Raw genomic sequence first — 19,480 nt, forward strand, 5'->3', positions numbered from 1 at the left:
ATCAGCGATATAAATTTTGTCTACTTCCATCAGTCTGCAAACTTGCATACATTAGCATTTCAAAATTCACCAAATAATCTTCTGGACACAACTTTTGAATACAGGGAACATCAAACAATAGAAACCAGCTAGGCCAGATGATTCCTGTGGAAATCTCTAGGTAGATTTGTGTATTAGCTACTCCAGTTACAAAGACCAAGAAGCTCTCAAAGATGCAGATAATCAAAGCCAAATATTTATTTAAAGTCATTTAAAAAAAAACTTTTCCCTACTTGACAATGAAGGTCTAGTTCCACAATAGGCTTTTCTCCCCTCACATAGGTTTGCAAGGCACTTCTGCATGAAGACACTGTCCCTGTAAAACACACCCCCACAAAAAAGTACCAGTAATGGTGCATTGAGTTTACAGTGGTAATGTGCCGAGAAAGGGTTAATCCTGAGCATTATTTTAAGTTAAACCACGACTGAAGAACAAGGAGACATAGGTACAATCTGCTAAAAGGCAAATTCAGGATTGATGTCAAGGAGAACTTTTCATGAAAAGAGACACCAATACCAGGAATGATCTTCTGGTTCAAGTCTTTGATGCTGTGATTGTGGGGACTGTAGGTTTCTATGGAAGGATAAGCTAGATGGCCTGTTAAATCTCACAGATTCATTAATTTAATTCAACTCTGAATTTTGCAAAGAATTGTGAAGTACAGGCATTGATCAAAAGCTCATGTCTATGAAAAAAACATCATCTTTTTAATTTACATTTTTGATTTAAAGGTCCCCTTGGTAGTTCAATTGGTAAATTAACTGCCTACTGTGAAACTGAGCCATACAGACCAGCACTGCCGCTCCTGATCGATATCCAACGACTTCTGCTGGAAAAGGGCACGTGTTTGGACGTCAGGTAAGGACGAGCCTCAACTGTGATGCCCCTTTGGGTTGAATAATTTGCTGACACTCACTGTCCAAGTTCACACATTAAGAAGGGACATTGGATGCTTGAGGGCTGTTGACATCTGTATAACTGTACAGCAGCAAGTGTCAGTGACTTCAAGAGAGAAGGGGAAAAAATTTGGTTTATGAAATGTATAGCACCTAGATGGACAAGGGCAGCAGGTGCATGGGAACACCATCACCTCTCAAGCTCCCCTCCGAGTCACACACCACCCCAACTTGGACATATATCAGCCGTTCCTTCATCGTCACTGAATCAAAATCCTGACACTACTGTTGGAGCACCATCACCACATGGATTGCAACGGTTCAAGAAAAAGGCCCACCACCTTCTCAAGGGCAACTAGGGATGGCCTTGCCAGCGACGCCCACATCCGAAGAATGAATTTTTTAAAAGAGTCAGGATTTAGGTTGTAGAGTGTCTTGAACAGTTTGGCAAGTTTACAAAAGGATCTTTTTCTGGCCAACCCGCTCCCCAACCCTGAACAGTGACGATGATCAGCACAGGCTCTTAACTCAACCTGGATTACACTTCTGCAACAAACAGATAAAATACTGAAGCTCGGTGCCCCTCCCTCACTCCAGAGCAGGTTACAAATACATCAGCTCCTACATCACACACATCCACTGCTGTAGAATCACATCATCTGCCTCTGTGCTCATGCAACCTGTTCAATGCCAGGCCTGTCACCTTTCTCTTCCTTGATTCTCCGCCCCTGCTCCTTTTCAAGATTGGACATAGGGTGAGGCATTTAAAAGACGCATTTATATATGCTAGTGCCACTGGGTTTTCTAGGCGCGGAGTTTTGTGCAAGACTCCCCACAGTGGCTGCAGGGCTGACCAGTTGTTAAGCTGGGCGAGAACCACACTTTGGGAATTCGGTGACGTTATCACAATATAAAAACACCTTTTACACCATCGTGCAAGATGAAAATACAGCCCCAATTATGCACGAAATGGGCCTGCTCAAGTGCGAACAGTGTTCTTTTAATGCAGCAATCAGAAACTGGACTTGTGTCTAGTTTTTGCAGGGTTATTATCAGAGGAGTTACCTTTAGCAATATTGATAAATAAATACTCATTGTGCTTGTACGATATTCCTCTGTCGTTTAGCAGAAGTGTTGACCTGCTTTGGGTTAAAGCCTCCAGTTAAAATAGACAGAGGAACGCCAACCGTCTGCAAGTCGGTATTTGGGGGTCAGTGCCCACTTTTGCGGATGACAACCAACGCCGCTCCTGGCTCCGCCCCTCCGATACTGCTCTGCGCGGGAGGTGGGAGCACGGAGAGATGCACTCTATTGCACGCTGTGGGCTGGCACTCAATAGCTTTGCGTGATCAGGAGTTTCCACCAATAATGTGCAGCAGAGCGATCAGAGTGGGGGAAGAGGGAACAAAGGAGAGAAGACCACCAGCATGAACTGGGAGGAGATGAAAAGTACTCCTGTGAACTGGGAGGTGGAGGGGGGACGGTGAAGAGTACCTTTGTCACTATCTTCCACTATACATCTGATGGAAAGTTGAGTTTACCTGCGGCATACATTTATGGCAGACCTGTGTGACCACGTCATAGGCCTATTTCAGGGTTAGTTTTGAGCTGCCAGCTCTTGCTATTTTCAAGGTTGGATTGAATGGAACACCATAGACAGAGTCCTGAGAGCACATCATTCATATTGTGTGCCGTTGACCTCAAGGAATGGTTTAACCTCGAAAGGGAGGAGGGAAAACAAACTGTACAATCGTGAATTTACCACACTTCTATCACTAGAGAGACTCGGACCTAAAGGAAGAGATGGAAAGAATTGGCACGTTTTTCTTGCTGTGTTTGCATTCCCACGTATACAGGAACACAGGGTGCTCAGGAAAAGTCTAATAATTGTGACCTGCGAGTTTTAAAGTGAAAGGAAGAGAGCCTTTTAATGAAAAATTAAAAGTACTTCTGTGTACCTCACAGGTAAAGAGAGGGTTAGAGTCACTGATGAACAAGTTACAAGGCTGCAATCCAAGTTTAGTTGAATCACAAACCACAAAACCAAACCTCAAGCAGTTTAGGATTAGTGAGGCCCAGGATGGGATCGTGAGTGTGCAACAGAGACGAGTTATCTCCCACTTGTGGGAACGAAGCTCACTGAAGTGTTAAGTAGAACAGAAGTGAAGAGAATTCTTACTGCAGCAACACTCAACACAGCCCTTCCTCTTGCTTTCCCACACTGCAGGTGGCACAGCCAAGAAGATTCAGAATGAGAGCCATTATGACATCATTTGCTGATCTACAATGAACCCATTACAGCACCATTTTAGCAAAAGGCTGCATTGAGTATCCACAAGACCAGCTCTCATTTTTTGGCAACAGGACTCTCTGGAATCAAGACAAGAGCAGTCCCAATAATATTGACTGAAGAACATTTCCATAAAAAGAGCTGGAGAAGAATGGGGCCTGGTACAGGGTTGAACCAAAAAGGCCAACTGGATAGTGTGGGGGAGGGGGGCTGTTAAGCAATCAGAGGATTAATGTCTGTAGCACTTGTAAGCAACAAGGATAATTCCAGCATTTAGGGCTTGAAGTTATGAGAGGAAACTCCAGAGTTCCACTTGGTTTTCATTTGATGGGATCATTTAACACAATCCAGGTTTTTAAAATGCCAAGAGGCATGCAGATATCGACAGCTTATGTACCTTGGAATACAAGTGCAGAGCTAGAGGGCAAGCAAGATTCAAGATTGGAAATTTTATATTATATATATATGTTCTTGGGATGTGGGTGACACTAGCAAGACCACATTTATTGCCCATCCCTAGTTGCCCTGACAATTAATTGGTTTGCCAGGCCACCTGGGAAGACATTAGGAATCAACCACATCGTCCGGGACTGGGGAGACATGTAGGTCAGACTGGGTAGGAGTGGCAAGTTCCCTTCCATGAAGGACATTAGTGAACCAGTTGGGTTTTTATGACAATCCAACAACTTCATGGTGATTTTTTTTGGTGCCAGCCCACAAATTACCAATTCAATTTCACAGCTTGTCATGGTGGAAGTTTAACTCTCAACCTCTGGTTGCTAGTCCAGTACCATAACCACTACATTACCATCCCTGCATGGTATGGAATTCTCTCTCCCTAGCACTTCCAATAGAATAGTGGATATGTGGATGAGATTCCCAGTAAAGCAGTTAATGTGGTGATAATTAAAACCGAACTGGATGAATATCTGTTAGGATTATCAGGATAAGCACAGACAGGTGACTGACTACTGCGTGGGAACACAATTGATTCCCAAGCTACTCAGATGGATATGTCTGCAAAGGAAGACCACTGGCCTAGAACGTATAACATAGAAAGGAATACTAAGTAGATATTCTGGTGTTTCTAGGGGACAGGCGGAAACTTTGCAGACTCTTTTCTCAGGAGATTAAAAGGTTGGCTACAGCCCATCACACAGCGATCAACTGTGGAAGCAGCAGGCCAACTGACCTTTCCACATTGCACTCCCTCGTGTACATTCATCGGGATACTCAGCTTCATATCTCATCATTTGTACTCTGATGCCTTGGCTTGCTGTTATATAATAGAAACATTTACTAGAACTTACCCATTGTCAACAGCATGCTGAATACCATGAACGATAAGACATATCATTGTAACCTGTTCCTTTGACTTCAGGCAAACTGAAACCTGACTGCAAAGCCTTTGTCACATTTCAGTGAGCTACTTTGGGTGGGTTGATGTGTCATTCAACCACAGACTTCAAATTTAAACAGTGTGATATCTTTCACCATAACCAGATGCAGTATACCCAGCACTTCAAAACTCGAGCTAATGGCTCCCTCCCAGGCTTGGCATAAGCTCCACTGTACCCTACGTTCAAGTGGCAAATTAAAGACATGTGGTAACAGTGCAGATCTTCTGGAGAGCAGCAACAGCACGTTAACTGGCTGCCAAAGGAGCAGTACTTGTATCAATAATTCTCATCACCCTTACTGCCTGTTAACTTTTTCCTTTTTCTGCTCTCCTGGAGGTGCCACCTTGTGCTGTGGTACAGTTCCATGGGTGCTGGCAATCCAGTGGCACCCCATCCAAGTGGTCAATCTTCACATGAGCCGAGAGTTTTGGGGGGGGGGGGGGGGAGCTGACGGGCTATTCCACTGCAAGAGGCAGCACACCAAAGCCTGATCCTGTCCACATTTGATATGCACCTTCCAGCAGGTTACTAAATATCGATCAGGAGTGGGAATCCTGACTGATTTTTCTCCCCTCCTTAGCCCACTGACACTGACCAATTATAGCATCTCTGCTGCCACACTGGATGAAATCCACTAGCTCAGCACAGACTGGGGAACCAAAACGAAGACCTACCTGGTCTGTATGGTTCAGTACCACACCACACAACAACAACTTGCATTTATTTACACAGTATATATATTGATGTGGAAGGGTTGCAGTGGATAGTCCTGTTCCAAGTTAGGAACACTTACAGCACCAACAAGGGTGTAAGAAAAGGCAAATAAGCTAAGAAATGATGAAATATGAAATTAACTGTAGATGGGTTAAAGGAACGAAGATTAAGCAGCCAAACCAGGAGTGTGCAAAAAAACCATGAACCAGCAGGCCCATTAACCCTGCTGAAAAGGTGTGAAGGCACCAGAAATTAGCAGGCCATCAACTCACTGGAAGAAAGAATGCAGACACACAATGGGTCAGCCACCTGGGGAAACATTAAAACATTAAAAGAGGAATGTGGCTGTGTATCAAAAACCTGCAATGGAGACAGCGAAGATCAGCTTAACACAGGTTTAGAGGGAAGACCCCCCTACCTGACCAAATCATGTGCAGACCTGGGCATGTCCCAGGCAGAAAACAGTATAAAGATTGACCCATAGCTACCAGAAGCACAGTCGGAATAGCAAAAGGATCAGATACTTCCAGGGGACGTGAATGCTGGCAAAACGGCCTAACCCCTGTGTCGTCCTAAAAGGGGAGAGGTAATGGTAGTGAGGAATATAGAAGTGCCACCTGCGCCAGCTGTCCAGTCCAAGACGGGTAATATATTTCCAGTCTGGGGTTGTTAGTTATCGCTCGATGATGTGTGTATCAATTGCTGTTTGTGAACAATAAAGCCTCAATTCTTTACCAATACGGTGTCAGGTCGAATTGATTAAAAGGAACTACCGTACCTCATTACGGGATTCCAACAAATTAGGGGACAAGTACAACTGAGTCCAGAGATCCCGCACAGAAGTATGAGCAACACTTGACTTGGGACCAGTGAGCTGCACTCATCGACAATGAATGGAGGCACATGCTTCTGCATCAGAAATTAAACATTTCAACACACTCGAGACAGTTACATTGAAACCGAGCAGAGTGCTAAAGACTTGAGCCAGCAAATGAGAACATTCTGGAAGAATTTCTACACAATGCTGACAAATAAGGCAGAGACTTATTTATTTCTGTTCAGTTCCTGCTGCCAATCAAAGCACGGATTGTGTACAAGATGGAATATACAGTACACGTCTCTTAGTAGAAATGTTTCTGCTGTGCCCCTATGCAAACAGAAGATAAAAGAATCCTTTATCGTGTTTGGCAACCATAGTGAAACTGTAGTGTGCAGGGAATGGCCTGAACTATACTAGGGAACCAAACATTTTACACAAAACACTTGACCTTGCAAGGTGCAATAAAGTTTCCAAAACAGAATGAAGTAACTTGGTGCAACCCACTTAATGACTCAGCCTGACACATAACTAACCAGACATTAAAGGGGCATCGTCATCAGCTTCAAATATTGAAATAACCTGGTCCATAACAACTGGCACCGTGAATGCGAGTTGAGGAACTGCTCCTTCTTCAGCTCCCACTACAATAGTTCATGTACAATACCCGTACAAGATGGCATGATGCCAATATGGTGCAATTCTGAAGAGTTTCATCCGAATTATACTACGATGTGACGGCGAGGTCCCTTTAAGTATCTCCTCCTTCCCAGACCAGCATTGTCAAAAGGCACAATTAATCGTGCAACTGATCACATTAACATGAAGGTGTGGCAGCATTTGAAAATTTTAATTAAAGATATTTACAAATACAGCAGGGAAAGGGGATAAAAAGTGTTATCTAGTTTAACGGGTCTGTTGGTCGGTTTCTCGAAGGCTGCAGTCAGCCACCAGATCTGTAATTTCATTACAAAATATATATAAAAGTGTAAATCAAAAAGGGTTCTTACCCAGTTCAATTTGCAGGTTTGTGAGGTAGCCGTTAGACATATCAGCGTGCACAGGCTGCCCTGGACTGAATGTAGACCAAACTCTGGCCCCAAACTGAAATCCTTTCACCTTTCTAGTTCTGCCCTTTTAAAAAAAATTTTAAAACCTCAGTTTCAGCAATGTACATTCACCTTTTTCCATTAGTAATGTCTGTATCCTTGGGCAAGGACTGGAATCATTTTTGTTGCAGGAGGCAAAGGCTGGAACACATCCCTGCCAGAAATTTCTCAGCATATTAACTCTTCGAAGGTAGCAGCAGCATCTCTGCATCAATATACGAAGATACATCATCAGGATGCAGTGGGCCAGTACACAGTCCTTTCACTCTGGGACCTAGGCTTAAATCCTGCCCAGACTGATGAGATGAAAGTCTCCGCTCTTTGCTGGCTGAGACACGAGTTTGGACAGTCCCGCTCTAGTTCCTTGCAGGCAAGTTCACAGTACAAAGCTGCCACTAACTGATATTAAATGGACAATCTCATTCAGAGAGATCACAAGAATGGGCTGGAGTGGGAGATGGAAGTATCACATTTGCAGGGGTAGGGACTGCTCCTCTGAAGTTTGGAGTTGGGACAGATTGGATCTTCATTCTCGATTCAAAAGGTGCTTTTTATATTGTGGTAGGCTCAGAGTTTGGATCTTGGGAGGGCGAATCATACACTGATAGCAGAGGCAGCCATGGTGTAGGCCAGCTTTCAAATTGAACCCTTCTCCACCCCTAATGAGAATGTTCTGCCTGTGTGGGACTTTGCATCATCTATCAGCCATAAAGAGCTTTAGGTCAACGTAAAACGTACAGCCCTAAATCAGTTTGCTTGGTTCTACATCATGATTTTTTTTTTAAAAAAAGGATAAAAGCTTAACTGTTATAACTGAGCACCTATGACGGCTGATGTGGCCTTGATGACCATCAGATAATCCACTTTGAAACTTTTTTTTTAAAATGTGCACATAAAATGATACGGCAGTGCTGGGAACTAAAATTATTCATTAAGTGTTCTGAGGTTGGGAAATACTGACAAAGGCTCCACCCTACTTTACTTCTATTTAAGTTGGAATGGTTCCTTTGAATCACCGCATTATAGGCTTGCTGTCCACATACTATGGTTTCTCTATTTTATACCTGGGAACAGGAATTTTGTTCTCTCTTTCCCCGCCCCCCCCGCAAAAAAAAACAATATGGATTAGGGCAAGTGATTTGTTATCTCTTAGAAGCAGATATTTTCACTGCTCCCAGAACATTTCAAGCAAAATGACACTACACACAAGTCAGTGCAGACGTTTGGGGGATTGGTCCAGAAATATTGCATTACAGCAGGTCACTTGACCTGGTGAGCTGTCCAGAGCCATCTATCCCTATTCATGAACTCACTGAAGGTCAGATTGTAACCAGAATCCCTATTTCGCAAGTTGCCCTAGACTAGCAGTTTTAAAGCATAAACAGACAGGGATGAAAGGCAGACTGATGCTGTGCTTATGTTGTACAATTGCTTCTACTTATTTCAGCTCTTGATTCTGCCCCGTTTACACTATCGAGTGGAATTCACAGAAACAAGTGCACATCTGTAAGCTTGCATGTGCTGAATTGTTGAATTTGTGACTCTCACTTTTTGGCCACAGACCTTCCCTGGTGTCTGAGGAAAGACTGTACAGGCAGCACACACACACACACACACACACACACACACACACACTCACAATCCTGGCCTGCACGGGCCAGCTGAGACCTCATCCCAATTCACAGCGGTGCACTGTGCCTCTAGCAGTGGAGAGGAAAAATAATCTCCAAAGCTGGCTGTCCATACTACTGGGGCCACTGGCACCACTTCATCTATAATACAACACTGCCACAGGAGTACAGGCCACCTCTGGCACAGTACTAATTTAAAGGCGCTAGATCTGGGCTCAGTGTAGTGGTCTCTCGTATTATAACATCGCAGACTACATGGAAACGGAGGTAGACGCAGTTCCCTTTCAATACACAGAAGACTCCAGTATCAAAAAAAAGTCAGTGTTAGGAATGAATCATTCAACTGACAAAAGTGCAGGTTTTCCCCACCTTTCGGTTTCAGGTGATGTCATGCAAGCTGCTGTTAGATGTGGCAGTTCTGCGCATTGAAGTTTAGGAGATGAGTGATCGGTTTATCAAGTAGAATGCATGTCCAAGCTTTGAATTCTCCGAGCAACAGGAATATTAACTTGTCAGAACAAGCATGTCCTGCTTCAAAACGTTTTAAGCACTTCTCTGTTATAATAGGGCAATGTTACTCAATGCTTTGCTCAAGGGTTACATTCTAAACCAGTGTTGTCCAATAGAAATTGATTAGCCACAGGTGTGGCTATGACAACACCGTTTTAGCCACATGCACTAATTTTAGTAGAAAACGCCTTGCATTCACTCACACAATACAGGTAAATATACTTCACGTGTATATTGATTTAACAAACATCTACCACCATTCAGTAACCAAGGAATTAAAGCACTCAACGATCAAAAAACACTCTGCTTTTCATCTTACCATTTTACCAAGAACAGCATTTCGTAAAACGACCCAAAGAGCTTAAACAAAGATTAAAGTTCACATGCATACGCTGTGTGACTACAAGTATTGACTTCACATGCCCACCGATGCTGTTTATTACTCATTTTTTAATTCCTAAATCAGAAATGCAATTAGTCACACGTGGCTAATGAATGGGACAACATTGCTGTAAGTCATTTTCTTGCTTAAACGCCACTCTCAGGGATACTGCAGCACTGAGTGAGGGGACATCAGTCTGTGCCTCGTGATTCCCCACGATTTCAATCATTCCACTGTGGGCAGTTGCCAGGTGGAGGTCAGTCTCCTCCCAACCAGAAGAGGGAAAAACTGCAGGACCATCTGTTCTATTTTAATAGGGCCCTTTCACCTGCTATAAAGAAGCTGGGATAATCCTTGCCTTCTTTTGCCGGAGAGCAAGAAAAGGAGAATAAACACTAAATCTCAGCTCAAGCCAACCTCCCCCAGCTGAGCAGAGCGTGAATTCAGGCCCAGAAACACACAGAGCGGCAAGTCTGCAAAGTGTCATAGAATCATAGAAGTTTATGGCACAGAAGGTGGTCATTCGGCCCATCGTATCTGTGCCGACTGAAAAAGCTATCCAGCCTAATCCCACTTTTCAGCTCTTGGTCCGTAGCCCTGTAGGTTATGGCACTTCAAGTGCACATCCAAGTACTTTTTAAATGAGTTGAGGGTTTCTGCCTCTACCACCCTTTCAGGCAGTGAGTTCCAGACCCCCACCACCCTCTGGGTGAAAAAAAATTCTCCACTCCTCTCTAACCTTTCTACCAATCACTTTAAATCTATGCCCCCTGGTTATTGACCTCGCTAAGAGAAAAAGGTCCTGCCTATCCACTCTATCTAGGCTCCTCATAATTTTATACACCTCAATTAAATCACCCCTCAGTCTCCTCTGTTCCAAAGAAAATAACCCCAACCTATCCAATCTTACCTCATAGCTAAAATTCTCCAGCCCTGGCAACATCCTCGTAAACCTCCTCTGTACCCTCTCTAGTGCGATCACATCATTCCTGTAATGTGGTGACCAGAACTGTACGCTGTACTCAAGCTGTGGCCCAACTAGTGTTTTATACAGTTCTAGCAAAACCTCCCTGGTCTTATATTCTATGCCTTGGCAAATAAAGGAAAGTATCCCGTATGCCTTTTTAACCACCTGATCTACCTGTCCTGCTACCTTCAGGGATCCGTGGACATGCACTCCAAGGTCCCTTTGTTCCTCTACACTTTATCCTCCCATTTATTATGTATTCCCTTGCCTTGTTTGCCCTCCCCAAATGCATTACCTCACATTTGTGTCACAGGTGGAAGAGAGGTAGGCTGCAAATGTCTCAGGCCATATCAGGACTCTCACTGTTATTGAGTGAAGCAATTATAGGAGCTTTTCATTCCTTCTCTTCTCTCTTTTCCCCACCCCCCCCAAAAAAAAAGAAAACAGAGCTTGGAAGCACGAGAGTGGGAGATCAGTAGAAAATGAAATGACGACAACAAATATGAATGTTTTGCTTTTGATTTCATACGATTTTAAATAGCTCAGATAATTCCGTATTAAAAATGACATCGGCCAGCTATGTCTCTGGGATGTGTATGTGAGATTTCCTTTATTCTGAGGGAAAAAAAAGTCTGTGAATGGCCAATACATATGGCTGGCTGCAATTAACCCTCATCGACTTATTCACGGTGCATGTCTGACCCAAATGGAGTTTTCATATTTGTGTCTTGGCCAACATTCCTTCCTCAACAACCAACACCAAAAGCAGGTTAATGCTGTTTGTGGGACCTTTCGGGGCCCAAAATGGCTGCTGAATTTGCCTATAATAGTTACAGTTCATGCTTCCTTCCACATTTTTAATGCATGTACAAATCAAAAAGGCAATCAAAGTCTAAGAACCAAAACCAGTTTCCTTTATAGGCATCAATAGTGGCATATTGTGCCAAGGAACTAAATTACCCTTCAACGATGTGACGCACTAGAGACCACATAGGATGCCCACCAGAGTTTGCTGCTATACTCAAAGACAATAAAAGCTCTCATCAGAGCTTCATGTTCAGGCTAAAGCCAATAGATTTATTTATAAGACTAGTTGATCTCCTCTGGTCTTACACAGAGGGTCAAGACTGAGTGTAGTCTTCAGGAGAAACAGCATTAAGAGGGCAAGGAATAATTGGACCCAGCACACAGATGCAATTCAGCCCTCGTATTTAAAAAGTTACATATTCTGTCCTTATTTTTATATTTCCGTTATGAAGTCCTATGTCCTCATTTATAATGGAGACTGCCTATGTAAACTTGTCACACTGCAATTACAGCCTCCTGCCAGTAGAGGTGCTGCAGCACCATCAACAGGAGGGTGTAATTAATGTGCAACATGTTTAGATTAGCAGTCCCATTATAAATGTGAACATAGGAATTTCTAATTGGATAAAGTTGACAAGAGATGTGCGCAGACAAGATTTTTAATATATAGATATGTTACACAGAAGTAGAAATACACAGCAAATTATACATCATATATATCAATGATTTGGATGAGGGAACCAAATGTAATATTTCCAAGTTTGCTGACGACACAAAACTAGGTGGGATCGTGAGTTGTGAGGAGGATGCAAAGAAGCTTCAAGGCGATTTAGACAAGTTGAGTGAGTGGGCAAATACATGGCAGATGCAGTATAATGTGGATAAATGTGAAGTTATCCACTTCGGAAGGAAAAACAGAAAGGCAACGTATTATTTAAATGGTGATAGATTGGGAAATGTTGATGTACAAAGGGACCTGGGTGTCCTTGTACACCAGTCACTGAAAGCAAACATGCAGGTGCAGCAAGCAAAGCAAATGGTATGTTGGCCTTCATTGCAAGAGGATTTGAGTACAGGAGCAAGGATGTCTTACTGCAGTTATACGGGGCCTTGGTGAGACCACACCTGGAATATTGTGTGCAGTTTTGATCTCCTTACCTAAGAAAGGATATACTTGCCATAGAGGGAGTGCAGTGAAGGTTCACCAGACTGATTCCTGGGATGGCAGGACTGTCGTATGAAGAGAGATTGGGTCGACTCGGCCTGTATTCACTCGAGTTTAGAAGAATGAGAGGGGATCTCATTGAAACATATAAAATTCTGACAGGGCTAGACAGGCTGGATGCAGGGAGGATGTTTCCCCTGGCTGGGGGGTCCAGAACGAGGGGTCACAGTCTCAGGATATGGGGTAGGACATTTAGGATTGAGATGAGGAGAAATTTCTTCACTCAGAGGGTGGTGAACCTGTGGAATTCTCTACCACAGAAGGCTGTGGAGGCCAAGTCACTGAATATATTTAAGAAGGAGCTAGATAGATTTCTAGACACAAAAGGTATCAAGGGGTATGGGGAGAGAGTGGAAATATGGTATTGAGATAGAGGATCAGCCACGATCATATTGAATGGCAGAGCAGGCTCGAAGGGCCGAATGGCCTTCTCCTGCTCCTATTTTCCATGTTTCTATTAGGAATGGCATAAGTACTCAGAAAACAAAGCTAAAATCACATCAAGGGGGGGTCAATGTATCTTCATAACATATTTCTTACAAAATCTGATAATCTGCAAGGCTTTTAGAGGAAGCAGTCTTTGTAGACTCCCGAGGTGATGTTTGTATGTGAGCGATAAGATTCTTAAATTGGTCCATGGAGTTCAAGTGTTCATTCCAGAAATGGAATCACACTAAACTGAAGATATGGTGAAAAGGCCTATCGTTATTTGGAGCCCTTTTTGACTGAAATATAAGGAGCCGCCTCTGAATAAACAGCTAATCAAGCTGGAAAGACACAATGGTGCGTCCTGTGCTTAGAATCACTTGATGAGCCACTATTCACACCTTAACTAAGTCTCACGTATCTTTTTATGCTTTGACGATGTATAATTTGATTAGCACTCAGGCCACAGCTCTTGCATCCTGACTAATCTGCAGATGAGAAGAACCTGTCTGCATCGTGCAGGTGCCTGGGTTCAGGACTCCATTGTGAAGATTAGTAAGGAAACACAGCCCGTGTCACACTGAAAATTGTGTAAATCCAGACATTTTTGTGTATGAGCCAAACCCCTGACAGAGACAACGGAAGCACTTGTACAGATGCAGCTATCCAAAACCAATTTTTAATTCACATTTATTCTAGCTAAAGTCATTAAAATATAGAATACAAACTCTGCTTTCATCAGCATGCACTTCAGATGTATTTGAAGTGCTTTGGGACATAATAAGATGCTATATAAATGCAAGATCTTAAATCGTAGGGACAGGGTCCATGCTAAAACATCAAGATATTCAATATACCAAAGTTTGATATTAAGATTCCATTGTAATCTCCAATATCAGCAATTTAATATAAAGTGGCAATCTTATTCAGAGACGTCCCAAGAATGGCTGGTGTGGGAAAAGTCACACTGGTGCTGTTAGTCAGATCAGCTTCACCTTGCATTTGTTCAATGAAAATGCCCCTATGATTTTTCTCCTGGGTTGCTCGCGGCAGTGGCCAGGAGATTAATCTTTCATTCCTGGAGACTCCAGGACAATCCTGGAAAGTTGTCCACAAACTCCGTTCCCTAGCCTCCGACTCCATCTCTCTCCCTGGCCACTGTCTGAGACTGAACCAGACCATTCGCAACCTTGGCGTCCTATTTGACACTGAGATGAGCTTCCGACTACATATCCGCTCCATCACCAAGACTGCCTTCTGTAATATCGCCTGTCTCCGCCCCTGCCTCAGCTCATCTGCTGCCGAAATCCTCATCTATGCTTTTGTTACCTCTAGACTCGACTATACCAATGCTCTCCTGGCCAGCCTTCTACCTTGCACCCTCCTTAAACTTGACCTCATCCAAAACTCTGCTGCTTGTATCCTAACTCGCAGCAAGTCCTGTTTTCCCATCACCTCTGTGCTTGCTGACCTACATTGGCTCCCGGTCCAGGAATGTCTTGATTTTAAAATTCTCATCCTTGTTTTCAAATCCCTCCATGACTTCACCCCTCCCTATCTCTGTAACCCCCTCCGAGATTTCTGCGCTCCTCCAATTCTGGCCTCTTACGCATCCTTGATGTTAATCACTCCACCATTGGCGGCCGTGCTTTCAGATGCCTAGGCCCTATGCTCTGGAATTCCCTCCCTAAATCTCTCCGCCTCGCTCTCCTCCTTTAAGACACTCCTTAAAATCTACCTCACCTGTCCTAATATCTCATATGGCTCGGTGTCATATTTTGTTTGATAATTGCTCCTGTGAAGCGCCTTGGGACGTTTTACTACGTTAAAGGTACTATATAAATGCAAGTAGTAGTAGTTGTAGTAGTAGTTGTTGTTGTTGCATCTAACGCATTACCTGGAAAACACTTGATGCATCTCTCAGCACTTATTCATTTATGTAAGGAGTCGTACAACACCAGGTTATAGTCCAACAGCTTTATTTGAAGTTTAAGTCTGCCTTAGTTGCCATGACAATTTTTCTGTTAGAGTCTTAGTTAAGACCTGTAATTGAGGGACAATCATTTAAGGTCGGAAGTAGAAAAGGCTGCCCAACCAATGATTAAGCACACCTGCACAGGCAATCTTAAGATGGTTTCTTACTAAATATGCAGCTATTTGAGAAAGAGGATTCAAACAGAGTCTCATGGTCTCCATGTACCACTCTGATTGGTTAATATTTGTTGGTGAGGCCGGTCCTGAAAACAAATTCTCAATACTAGGGGATAAAATGGAGACTCACAAAAGATGAGAAACTAGCTTTATAGTTGTGAATGTAGTTGCTGTGAGGACACCCAGCCAGCACTCCTTTAATATAAAACACACAAAACTATAACATGATGCATTTGTATAGTGCCTTTAATGCAAAACATCGTGATCCGCTTCACAGATGGCAGTCAGACTTGAGTTGAAAGAGGAGGGGCATTAGGGGAGGTGGCCAAAGACACTATTGAAGAGAGAGCTTTTAAGGAGGCTGTTAAAGGTGGGAAGAGATATAGCAAGGCAGAGGAATTTATGGAGGGAATTCCAGACTGGGGCAAAATGGGTCTGCCACCAATGATAGAGGGAGGGGGCATATGTGCAGTAGAGCCAGTTCTGGAAGAGCGAAGGGTATGGGGAGCAGCAGAGGGCTGGAGAAGTTTGCAAAGGTAGAAAGGGGCGAGGCAGTGGAGGGATTTGAAGATGAAGATGGGGATTTTGAAGTCAATGTGCTGGGGGATAGTGAGCCAGTGGAGGTTGGCAAGGATCAGGGACATAAACAATTAGGTCTTTCTGCTGGACAGGATGTGGGCGGAGGAGTTCTGGATTAGTTGGAACGGAGATAGGATGAAGCTCAGGAGGCCTTCAAAGGAATGTGTTGGAAAGGTCAAGAATGGAGGTGTGGATGAGGGTGTTATGTTTTTATACCTTTTCTAGCCTCTAATAACTGAGCACCACCTCACATTTGTATTCATTTAGGCTGCGGACATGGCTTTTGACTGCAGCTGGCTTTTAAACTCCTTTTAAATCCAGTCAGCATATATAAGGACAAACACCAAACCAAAACTAGAAAAAAAAAAGACTTCATTCTTGTCAACAATTAAGGCGAGGTAGGGGTGAAGAGGTAAAAGTAGTCTTGGTGATGCACTAGCTGTGAGACACCGAACTTTCACACCATCAGATTGAGCTCCAACTAGTATCAGGGGAGGGGGAACGAGACCATGGTCTCATTGCCATTAAACTTAACAGTGCAAAATGTACGAAGGCTTTCAGCAAACCTTTCTGACACCCGTGGATGCGATCGTGAATATCTTGCATCATTCAACTATCTCCAATGGAGTGAAATCATGCTGTGTGATATTAGCGTCTAATGCTTAACATGTTCAGATGAAAATCCTTTGACCCCAATGTTAATTAACCCACTGGAGTTTTAACATGTCTTTTGGTAACGTTGCCATTCAAAAGTAGCTGCCTGCTGGATAAGAGGCAGCAAGATCCGAGGCAGGAAATAAATGGAGTGAGAGCTTCCCAATTGCCTATTCTAACGGCAATGTTCTGACATTAAACAATGGTATTGTGAAAAGCAGGAGCAGCAGAAAAAACTGCCAAGCCGGCAAGACCAGCTCATTTCCCAGTTCTCCGAAAAACTGCATTTCCACCCAAGCGCTGGTCCAAATTCCACCCTTTAAATGCACTGCAGGCTGATGGGTTTGGAACTTGAGTTGTCAGGAAGTGGAGGACAGAGGTAACAGAGTAACACAGATCCACTGGCAGGAGGGGGCTCAGTAACCAGAGGACTCAGATTTAAGGTAATTGGCAAAAGAGCCAGAGGGGGAGATGAGGAGAATTTTTTAAAAACTCAGTGAGTTGTTATGATCTGGAATGCACTGCCTGAAAGGGCGGTGGAAGCAGATTCAATAATAACTTTCAAAAGGGAATTGGATAAATACTTGAAGGGGAAAAAATTGCAGGGCTATGGGGAAAGAGCAACGAAGTGGGATTAATTGGATGTCTGTTTCAAAGAGCCGGCACAGGCATGATGGGCTGAATGGCCTGCTTCTGTGCTGCAAGATTCTATGATTCTAGGAAGAGTGGCAGGCCTGAATGACTGGTACTTCTTCACGTCAACAGATAAAGGAATATACTACGTTTTCCATCAATAAAATGTTACAGAACTAGAAGAAGGAAAATTGCCTGGAGGCCATCCCATAATATCCATTTATTTGAGGCTGTGAGGCAGGGGTTATGTTGGAATGGGTGCAATGACATTTGAGCATCGTTCTGAGTGCATAAAGCTGCTGAGAGATCTGAACTGAGAGACAGTACAGAGTTCTGGTGTAACAACTTGCTGTGTCAGAACGGAAACCACGGACTCATGCCAATTTTCCTACATGCCAAGATCCCAATCTTGCCCATGCTGTTGTGGAAGGGAAGAGACTGGTTGTTTCAACCACCGGGAGGGAAGACACAAAGAGGCTGGTTATTGAGCTGCAGAAGCTTGGGAGTAGTTCACTTATACCCCTGCCCCAAAACTTGAGAAAGTGTGTTCTGGATCAGACCTGCGACCGATCCTAGTTCCCGTCCAGTTTTAATTCATTAAAAAAAATTTTTTTTTTGCTAAGATTAATTTGTAACTAGGCCAAGTAGTGTGACAAATCTAAAACTGGGATTGTCTTTGTGTAAAGACAGGGAAGATATACAGGTATATACAAAGCTTGTTTTGAGTGCAAGCACCTACTTCAAAAAGGGAAATGACTCACCTCTATTTATATTGATAGCGTGCAGCTAGTCCCGTCAGGACAAATGGAAAAAGAAAGAGTCAGAGCAGTTATCTGTAATGGCTGTCCCACCAGAGGGATACAAATCTAATTAAGTCAAATCCCGTTTGGCTAAGGCGAAGTTTTTGACGTTGTTTCCATCTGCAGTTCCTTTTATCTCTGGTCTGTCACTACAAAAAGTAATTGGAACTAGAACAGTTTGATTAATTGTAATGGATATCTTTTTTTTAAAAAATGTTCATCGTGCCAGCTTTGACATTAAAAGAGAGAGACGTATAACCATGCTGGTGCCTTATGTTCCTCAGGTTTTCTACTCCAATGTGCTGCTATATGTATTGGGGGCCGAGCCGAATTAAGAGCTCTTTGGGCCCTAGGCCTCAAGGGCATTCAGGGCCCCTTTGCCCCCTCCACCCCACCCCGATCCATTAAAATACAAACTCTGCCTTGCCCCCTTCAGACAGCATTTTTAAATGCCAGAATATTTTGATCGAGCAGTTGTATGCAGTTTGTGTGTTATGGTGAGTTTTACCAAGGGCACCATACTTGGCTTGGGCCCCTGGCATAGGCCCGTGCATTAATCCACCCCGGATTAGGGGTTAAAGGCTCCGTGAGATAATTTTTCATGTAAAGTTTTTCAACATGAACTCATTGAAAAGCTATTGAAAGGGACTGCTATGAATTTGGAACTTTTGTTTTGGAACAGATGATGTAAAGGTACTGTATTTGTTATGTTAATCTTCAGATTTATTCTTGCTTCTGCATTATTTTACTTGTAATAAATTCAAATTAGTTTAGCCTGAGCTACCTGGTCTGTCAGCATGGTGCCCTTATGCCAATTTGGAGAGATCAGGAGTACATGGTGGCATCCTGTCCTATTTCCAGTGCCAATAGTATAAAAGTTCATCGTTCACCCTTTGGCCCAATATTTCAGTTATTTTGCACATAGGGGAAGCTGACTTTCATAGAGAGCACAAAGAGTACTGGGAAGTAGCCTGAATTGTAATGCTGCACCAACCCCATATAGCCCTTTACCTGATTAAACTTTCCCTATCGCATAGGGTATAAAGAGAATGATTACTGCACGAATATTCTGATTCAAAAAAAGTTCAGGAGAAAACACTGTAATCTTGTCAAAATAGAATTGTGCACAGTGTGCTATGCCAGCAATACATCATAGTGTGGCAAGAAATAAATTCTGACCCACATTTCTCCACACAATGAGCTCCCACCCAGGAGATTGTTTAGGATGTGGGGCAATACCACAGATACTACTGCAAGGGTAGGGGCAGGGCCTACATATAGGTACAGCATCTTATCAAGGTTTCATCACAAATTTCTTGAACTTCTCCGGTGGCAAATTAATTTACTGAAAGGCTTTTATGACAGCACAAAGTCCTTGTTCTGGTGCAGCAAGAGCTGCAATTTGGGTCATTTGTAATTGAATCAGTTTGGCCTAACCCAATGCACACA

The 19,480-nt window shown here is 43.3% G+C and overlaps 1 protein-coding gene across 3 annotated transcripts in view; it reads right to left on the reverse strand.

Annotated features, from left to right (window-relative positions):
• LOC137307177 (polypeptide N-acetylgalactosaminyltransferase 6-like) overlaps nt 1-19,480 on the reverse strand; it is a 64,790-nt gene that overhangs the window by 33,045 nt on the left and 12,265 nt on the right. The window contains exon 1 of one of the 3 annotated variants that reach the window (XM_067976542.1): nt 7,168-7,281. The exons of the other annotated variants lie outside the window; for them this stretch is intronic. The gene's annotated coding sequence lies outside the window, so the exon portion shown is untranslated. Of the gene's footprint in view, nt 1-7,167; nt 7,282-19,480 lie in introns of those variants that run through there. 3 annotated transcript variants of the gene reach the window in all.

Source organism: Heptranchias perlo, chromosome X, assembly GCF_035084215.1.
Source record: "Heptranchias perlo isolate sHepPer1 chromosome X, sHepPer1.hap1, whole genome shotgun sequence".
NCBI classification, from domain to species: domain Eukaryota; kingdom Metazoa; phylum Chordata; class Chondrichthyes; order Hexanchiformes; family Hexanchidae; genus Heptranchias; species Heptranchias perlo.